General features: G+C 38.6%; 1 pseudogene; it reads right to left on the bottom strand.

The window, feature by feature from the left end:
• Positions 1–7,997: 7,997 nt before the first annotated feature.
• On the bottom strand, positions 7,998–8,117 carry LOC129877904 (5S ribosomal RNA; annotated as a pseudogene).
• Positions 8,118–9,438: the final 1,321 nt, after the last annotated feature.

The raw sequence follows: 9,438 nt of genomic DNA, 5'->3' as shown, positions 1-9,438 counted from the left end.
GGGATTTTTTCATCCCAAAACGGACAGCAAACAGTCCACACAGTTTCAGCGCGACTAAATGTTTCCGAGGAGCAATTTTGGCTAGTTTTGGCCAATTTCGGGAAAGGTAAGGTCTTACCTTCTAATTTTAAGTTTATGGGTTAGTTATGTAGTGTTTTATATACCTTGTATACTTCTGGAAGTATAAAGAAAGTCATGGGAATGCTCAACGATAGAAACAATCGAAATTGAAGTCGTCGTAGTTAAATTATAGTCGAAATGAGGCGTTGTGTGTGTGGAGGCTGCTGCTGGTTATGTGGTCTATGTTGCAGGGACTAAATGTGTCCTAAAATATGTGGGGGAGATTCTTTTTGTAGCCACATGACCCCCCAGCTTCGTACGATTAAAGGTTTCGCAAAATAGAAACTAGAAATCCTATTTTGGATATCGAAATTTCAAGCGAGTCGTTCGGAGGTTGTAATTTATAATGTTGCCATGTTTTATATATATATATATATATATATATATATATATATATATATATATATATATATATATATATTATCTTCTGGTTATGTTTTTGGTTGGATGTAGGTATTAGGGACGTGTTGGTAATTTGGATAGGGCACATTATAGAGGAGGTGCTGTCTGATTTCCATTAATGCCTTAACTAGTTAAAGAACTAGTCGAGAAGGCGAGCGAGGAAATGGGTTTTATGAATACTCATAAGTAATGTAAGACACAGAAAGATCTTAGGATGTTGATACTCGTATTTCTTTCATGTTACCTAAGTTCACGGGATGACGAGGCGATCGGGATAAAGAATAACCCGTAAGAGGTATGTAGAGCTACTCTTCTTTTCTTTTGGCATGTCATAGGTATAGGTTATGAGTGGTTTGTATATGAAAGGCAGAGATAATTCCACTCATGAAACTCCAAATGTAATTCATAAACTGTATTCACTTTGTGATGTTAAGGCTCTTTTAATAGTTGAGTTATTGTCTTTCCAGGCTGCTAGATCATGAACATTAGTATATGTAAAGTCTGTTTTTTCTTCCTTTTGGAATGTCTTAAGTATAAATGGTGTTTAGAAGGTATTTAAGACGACTATTACTCTGGTCTTCAGGTGATGGTTCACTTGATTGTTTCATTGAGTCTCAGAGGGTGACTTAGTTGCATATAGTTTCTCACTACTCAACTCGTGCATGCTGTAACCCTTCTTTCTTCGCATCCCACAATGAGTCGGATATTATGTCGGGCGCAACTTTACCAGTTCTTTCATCACATCCTGGGCTGGATGTGTACAGTTCCATGCACGAGGAGATGATTCCGTACGTGAGGTGTGATATATGTTATATGTTATGATGATACAATTATTCACCGAGTCCCGAGCCGGCTATAATATGATAGTATATGTGGAGAAATAACAAAGGAACACCGAGTCCCTCCCTAGAGGGCCGGGTACGGTATGTATATTTTGATGGTACGCTATAGACGTACACTACTTCATTCACCGAGTCCCTCACTAAAGGGCCATATACTTTATGTAAGTATGCATATGAAAATATAGTGATACATTTGTGACCTCGAGCCCCATAACAAACCGGATGTAATACGATACATTCACGATAATATTATACCGTATACGATGATATGATGCCGTATACGATGATATGAGGAAGTAAAATACATGATGATATGATGACATGTGAATATGATGAAATGATTATGACACTGAGTTCGCTAGTGGGCCGGGCACAATATATAATGATGTATATGATTACGTGTCCTAAGGTACAGGTACAATAATTTGTTAATTGTTATACTTGTCCCCTGCATCCCTATTGCAGTTATGGTCTCAGTTATGTGTTTTTATGCTTTATATACTCAGTACATATATCGCACTGATCCCCCGTTCTCTAGGGGGATGCATGTCATGCCCGCCGGTAAAAATGTTCATATTGGGGATCCGCCAGCTTAGGGTTTCTACTCAGCAATGTTGGGAGCACTCCATTGTTCCGGAGCCTAACTTTTGATACTGTCATGTAATATGTATATATTTGTATATTCAGTGGTGCGGTGGGGGCCCTGTTCTACCATATATTGCTGTTATTATTCCTAGAGGTCTGTAGACATATGGATATGGGTTGTTTATAAGTTGTTTCGACTGTGCCTATACAATATGTTGTAAATGTTTTTAATGTCATGGCAGCCTCATTAGCTCGCGTGCCCTTTCATGATATGATACGAATGAAAGAGGCTACATGTACATGAACAAGTTTTAAACTATTAAGGTTTTTGTGTATAGTATCAAATCACAAATGGTTCAACTTTAGTGTAGATGGTAGATATACATAAGGAGGTCCAAGTCAGACCCCAGTCACGGCCTATGAGGTTGGGTCGTGACACTTAGCTTAAGAACCTGTGTGATCCTTGTTACTTAAGCTTGACGTGTAATCAAGTAGCTTAATTGTGTAAGACATCCAAACCAGTAGCTTAAGCAAGTATGTCGATTACTATGACAAATTATTTGGCCTCAAACCCTTTTCAAATCCTTCTAAACCTATTTCAAACCATCATTACCCATATAGAACTAGTCTATGCAAAATATAAGGCGTTACATCCTTCCCTCCTTAGGGTTATTTTGATAACGTCATGGTTAACATGGATCACATGATAGCTTTAGAAGAGCTTAAAAACATTCCAATGTACAAAAATATGGGATATAACATCCTTCTTACCTTTAGATCATTCATCCTCGAATGTTAACTAGCCTCATAGGGTCTTACAAGGATTTCGGGAAGTCTTTGTAAAGCTATCACATATAGTTTTCTTATTAACCAGTATAACCAATGTAGGGGTTTAGAGTACCTGTGGATATAGGGAACAAGTGAGGATACTTTTTCTTCATTTCCTTTTAGACTTCCTAGGTCATCTCTTCTCTATTCTTGCTTCGCCACAATACTTTGATGGAAGCCACATACTTGGTACGCAATCTTCTTACTTGGAGATCAAGTATAGCCATAGGGTTTTCCTCGTAGGACAGATCCTTCGTAACTTGGACATCATCCATGGGGAATACTTTAGATGGATCACCAATACATTTGCGAAGCATCGACACATGAAAGACTGGGTGCACTGCTTCCAAATAGATGATAGATCCAACAAATAGGCAACCTTTCCCACCCTATGAACAATCTGATAAGGCCCAATATAACTCGGTCTAAGTTTCCCTTTCTTGCCGAATCTCATTACCCCCTTCATCGATGACACTTTCAAGAACACCCAATCCCCAACTTCAAACTCTAAGTGTCGAAGTTGATTATCTGCATATGACTTCTGTCAACTCTGGGCTGGTAATAGTCTCTCTTGACTTCTGGAGATATTGTAAGACATCAGAAGTCAGAAAGTTTGAACCAAGTAGAAAATTCTCAAAATTTTGAATTAACTTATGTTTAGGAGTGACTCTGTGACTCGTAGAGCTTTTTACCACTCGTAAGAGAGTCATAGAGTGACCCCTTGAACATTATATAGTGTTACCCTCAGGAGAGGTTTTACGACTCAAGATGATGAGCCATCATCTTGTTGACTAGTCGTAAGAACCACTCATTCTGAAATTGTTACACCCTACACTTTTAAACTCGAATGTCTCTTAAGTTTCTTAGACATTATCATGTGAGACAGATAAGCTATGACACTATCAAACAACTCTAAGGAAGGGAGAATGTGATACCCTATGAGAGGGAAGGTTGGAAATAAAGTTGTGAGAATCTACAATGAGTTGGAGGCCAAGAAATGAATCGTAGGACTTGATTTACCTACATAAGCTTCTAAGCTAGAAGTCTTATACACGTGAGTTACTTAAAGACGTACCAAGCTTACGTAGCATGGATTACACGGGTTTTTAAAGTAAGAGAGGATTATGAACCTACGCAGAGGAGAGGAGGACACATGGCAGCCTAGGAAGGAAACACGTGGAAGCACCTCAAGCAAGTAGGTGACCCACCTGCTTTGGGTCAAGTAGGTGACCCACCTACTTAGGGTGGGCCCCACCAACGACACGTGGCAGCCTCTCATTTGTTGCATGGTTGAGGTGGCCCAATAAGGGCTTGACACGTGTCACCCTTAGGGGTTGATACATGTCACTTTCTAAGGGAAAGTATATCTATTCTCGTTGATGACTAAGTCATCATATTAAACATTTCCAATTAGAAAATGAGAGAAAACCAAAGAGAGAAAACGTTAGAGCAAAAGGAGGCAGCCATGGTTTAAGAGAAAACTAAGGTAAGTTTCCAAGTTTCTCCCCGTGAGTTACTTACCTACGGTATTGGTTAACCACGTGGAGGTGTATATATGTGTCTTAGGATGCCTACGGAATCATGTTTTCATATTTACCCTTGGAACAAACAAGAAAAAGTTGAAAGAAAGCTTAGAAAGCCAAAAAGAGAGGGTTACGGGTTTGGTCCATAGAAAAGGTAAGGCCTAATTTCGTTTCATGAATTAATTATTTAAGTTATAGCAAAGTTTTATAATGATGTGTTATAGCAAGAAATTCCAGTTGGGGGTAGCGGAGAAGTGGCACAAACAGTCCGCAACTTTCAGCACGTTAAGGGGGTTTGCGAAGTTAATTTTCAGCAAGTTTGGGAAGCCATTTGTTAAGGTATGGCTTGGTTCTATTCTAACACGTTTTGGTAAGGGTTTTTAAATGATATTAATGTGTTAATAATGAAAAATCATGGCTTGTAGCAGTACCAAATGGAAAACATGCAGTCCGCGCAATTTCAGCAAGTTTGAAAAGTTCTCGAGTTGCAATTTGGCAGTTTGGCCAATTTCGGGTGAGGTAAGGTTTCTCCTTTCAATTTGGACTTTATGGTGTTGTTATGGAGTGTTTTATACTCCCTATAGGTGGCTGAAAATATGGAAATGTCATAGAAACGCTTGACGTTCGAAACAAACTAAACTGGAATGGTTATAATTGAATTGTCATCGAAGTAAAGTGTAGTGTTTGTGGTGTACTGCTGTAGGTGTGTGGGGATTTGTCGCAGGGACTAAATATGTTCTAAAAGGTGTGTGGGTGATACTGTTTTCAGCCACACGACCCCTCTTTTCATATAATTAAAGGCCTTGTGAAATAAAGACTAGAAACCTAATTTGGTATTATAATTTTCAGCAAGTTGTTTGGAGTTTATGTTGTATATTGCTGATATGAACTGCTTAAACATAGACTGCAGGTTTTTGTTGTTGGTTGGCTTTAGTTATTATGGGTGGAGTTGAAAATTTGTATAGGGCACATTGTAGGGGAGGTGCTGCACAATTTTTGTTGATGCCTTAACTAATTAAAGAACTTGTTGAGGAGACCAACAAGGAAATAGATTCCATGAATACTAATGTGCAACCAAAGATGCTGGAAAGTTAAGAGTGGTTGATATTCGTATTAATTTCATGTTGAATAGGTTCAAAGGACGACAAGGCGAACGGGACAAAGAGTAAACCGTACGAGGTATGTAAAGCTCTCTCTTGGCATGTTTTTGACATAGGTATGTAAAGCCTATCGTTTCTCTTCCTTTTGGCATGTCTTAGATGTAGTCTATGGATGATGAAAGCTTCGGGGAAACTTCACTCTTAGGTTCTGAATATGACTTCAGGACTCGAAATCACTTCTGGATGTTAAGACTTTTAAAGTAGTTAAACTCCTACTCCTCGAGTCTTCTATATAAGTGTATAACGATTGACTCGACTAAGCTCTTTTTTGTAAAAAGAAAAGCTCTGAGATAACCAATGCTCGGACTGTTATAAGATATTTCATACTTGTATATGTCTAAGATTTGCAAAACTCTCTTTTACATAGTCCTTAGTGATATTTAGAGGGTATACGTCAGATACATTATGCCCTTATCTCTAGGGATGATTCACCTGATGACTTCATTGAGTCTCCGATAATGATTTAAACTATTTTTTGTTTTTCACTACTCTACTCGTGTATACTGTAACACTTCTTTCATCACCCTTGGGCCGGGAATAGTAATCGTGCACAATTCCACTGTATTGTTCATCGCGCCCTCATTAGAGGGCCGGGTACGTATATATATATATATATATATATATATGATGTGATGATGTATTGTAATAAGGAGGTGATGGTACTACAGATATGATTCACTGGATCCCTAATAGGGCCGGCTATATTGAAAATTTGAGCATGCATGATTTTACTTTCCTAGGTATAAGTTGCTGATTTTATAATTTACCCCCTGCGTCTCTATTTTAGATATGCTTCCTGTTGTGTTATGTTATGTTTTACGTACTCTGTAGATATATCGTACTGACCCCCTTCTCTTGGGGGGCTGCATTTCCTGCCCGCAGGTAAAGGTACAGGATTTGGGGGGCTGCATTTCCTGCCTGCATTTCCAGTTGTGTTATGTTATGTTTTACGTACTATGATAACAGTTTATTAGTTCTCCACCAACTAATTGGAAAACAAAATGCTAACAGAAGCACCCCAGAGAAATGTTATGAATTAAGTATGAGTATGAACTAAAAGAGAGATATGTAAGTATGAGTTTAAAAGTATAGTATGACAATGCGGGGACACAGTGGAACCGTTAATAAGGCGCACTTAGTATGCGTTGACTCAGTTAAAAGCCTATGTTAGGTATACAGTAAGGGCAAGGAGCATAGGGTATAAAGGAATGATACGTGTACATAAGTTGAGGTAAAGTTACTACTTCAAGAAAACCTTGGACATAGGTTGAGGTAAAGTTACTACTTCAAGAAAACCTTGAACAGTTATCATCAGAATACTAGCACTGCCTAATTGGAATTGGAACGACTACATGTGCTAATTAATTCTTGAATGAAAATAAGTAGAAGGTAGCCTTGGACAAGTTATTCCATGGGTCTTATTACTCAAGTAAGTACAGATTAATAGATGAGGTGTCGCACTATGTATGAAAAGGTTTTCAACTCTTTTTGATTCAGCCAAGATTCCATATATGGATAGTCAGGTTATAAAATATGTAGAGAGACGGAGACAGGATACGGTATCGAGTTGATTGGGGAAGAAGATTGAATGAAATTGAGACTGGACATAGAGACATAAAGCAGGGAATATGAAGATAAAGGTATAAGTACCCTCTAAAGGGGGGAAGCAAGTGAGAAAACTACAAAGGATATGATGGAGGCAATTGATATAGCAACATATTTGAGATGGATGCTGTAACTTCAATAAATCCTTTGTTGAACCAAGTTAGAAAGGTATAGAAGCCACCAGTAATTGAATAGGAGCTAGAATGGTATGTACGATAGCGTTGAGAAGTTTTAACAAGATCTGGAATGACATAACTCTAGAAGGTGAATGCTTATGAAAAGAAAAGGGCATAGCAATAAAAGGATATTGAATAACTTAAGAGACGCTACGAAGGTTAATAACGTCATATTGGGTCAAAATCCAAGACATTGGCTATAGAGTTGGTTGCAAATGATGTTGTGATAGATGCATAACCAAGGAAAAGGAAACACGAAACCTCCTATGATAGGGGATGAGAAGAGTAAAGAGTGAATAAGGGAAAAGAAAGAAACATAACAAGATAGGATAAGCAAGTTTCAATGTGAATAAGATTTGTATAGTAGAATGAACCAGGAGACGGAAGGACTATGTCTACCTCCTACCAATTGCGTACGGATAGATGTGCAACCTATGGATATGTATATACAAGTGTCAGGCTAAGTGAGTAAGTACATGATAAAAGGAATAGGAGTTCAATAATGACAATGCAACTATGATATTTTGGGAGACTCTACTAAGAGATGCGAAGATAGGTTAAGCCAAACGGTCGAGACAAAATTAGAACTACGGGAAAAGTAAGACATGGCCATGGCTGGTCCAAAGATCTACCCCTATACTGATTGTGAGATAATAGAGGAAAGAGCAAGGCTAGACATGAAGACTATCGAGGCCACGCTAAGGTAAATCTTGGGCTAAGTTGAGTGCCCCACACATTATTGCAAAGGATTACCATGAAACGCGACATGAGGACTTCCCAAAGAGGTCACCCATCCCAGTATTACTCTCACCCAAGAACACTTAACTTCTAAATTCTGGTGGAATTTAGTGCGATAGTGCAGGTATGATCGTGCGAGATGGAAGAATCTAAACTAGCGGCTGAAAAATGACACAAGATTATGTTCCTGGAATACTATAAGTTACGTTGAGGGTATTGTAAAAAGGATTTAAGCAATACAAGAAGGATTAGCTAATTGCTAACTAACGATGCACTCGAATGCCACAATTCTTTAACATAGTACCAGGTAATGAGAGACAAACCACCGAATGTCTATATGGGCCAAGGGGCGAGGAAAGTTCGACACCACTTGGCAGCTAACTCTGAGAGTGAAAAAGCAAAAACCAAAATGTAAGGGTACCAGTTGATGTAATTTATGGAAGATAGAAAGTAATACCCAAGGTCGAAAATTCCACAATATGACCAGGGCTACTAGACTCACTTCGCACTCCATCGACAGATGACTCTGGAGGGAATGTTACCTAGGGATTAACGATATTACCCATGTTCCTTCAATCAAAGGCTACCTACTTAGCCGAGAAGGTGTAAAATTATAGGGTAAAAGAGTGGTAGGACCTTACGAAGTCCCCATAGCTATTATCCTAGACGAAGGAGCCCAAGTTATAGTTAACTAACGAGGATTAGTCCGAAAAGAAACTGGGAAGACAGATAAGTCTTCGTACACTACTTGACCCTCAAACCTGATGACCAGGCGAAAGCGTACCACTTAAACGCTAGAAGATATGTCATGAGTTGGTGTTGTAACTTCAAAAATAGCTGGGATGATTATCTATCACTTATCAAGTTACCTATAATAATAATTACTACTCTAATATCCCAATGGCCCCATACAAGACTGGTAGAGCAAGACATGTAAGTCCCCTATTAGATAGGCCGATGTTATAAAGACTAAGCTAAAACGGCCTCGACGTGATTAAGGAAGCTATTGACTAACAACCCAGAGTCGGTAGAAATGATATACAGATAATCGACATCGATATACAAAGTTCAAACTGATGATTGGATATTCATAACAGGGTCACCCAAAAAAGAAAACTTAACCCAAAATATATTATACTGTATCAAGTTTCTTGTAAAGTGTGCAAAGTGACCGGTAAGTTGAGCTTACCATCTTATTTGAAAACTATACGCCCAGTCCATCAGATAGAGATGCTTCACAAGGGTACTGATGAGCCACCCAGGGTATATTCCATAGATGATGTCCAGGAAATGGAATCCTGCGAGGAAGAACCTATTGCCATCTTAGATCGGCAAACTAGAAGATTGTAGACTAAAGACGTGCCTGCCATCAAGATACTATGGCAAAACCAAAACTAGAAAAGAGGATGACCTGAGAAATTAAAGAAGACATAAAACACAAGTATTCATACCCATTCCT

The sequence above is a fragment of the Solanum dulcamara genome, chromosome 12, assembly GCF_947179165.1.
Source record: "Solanum dulcamara chromosome 12, daSolDulc1.2, whole genome shotgun sequence".
NCBI lineage: Eukaryota > Viridiplantae > Streptophyta > Magnoliopsida > Solanales > Solanaceae > Solanum > Solanum dulcamara.
The sequence above is the reverse complement of the archived record's forward strand: the minus strand, read 5'-3'. Positions and strand labels throughout refer to the sequence as shown.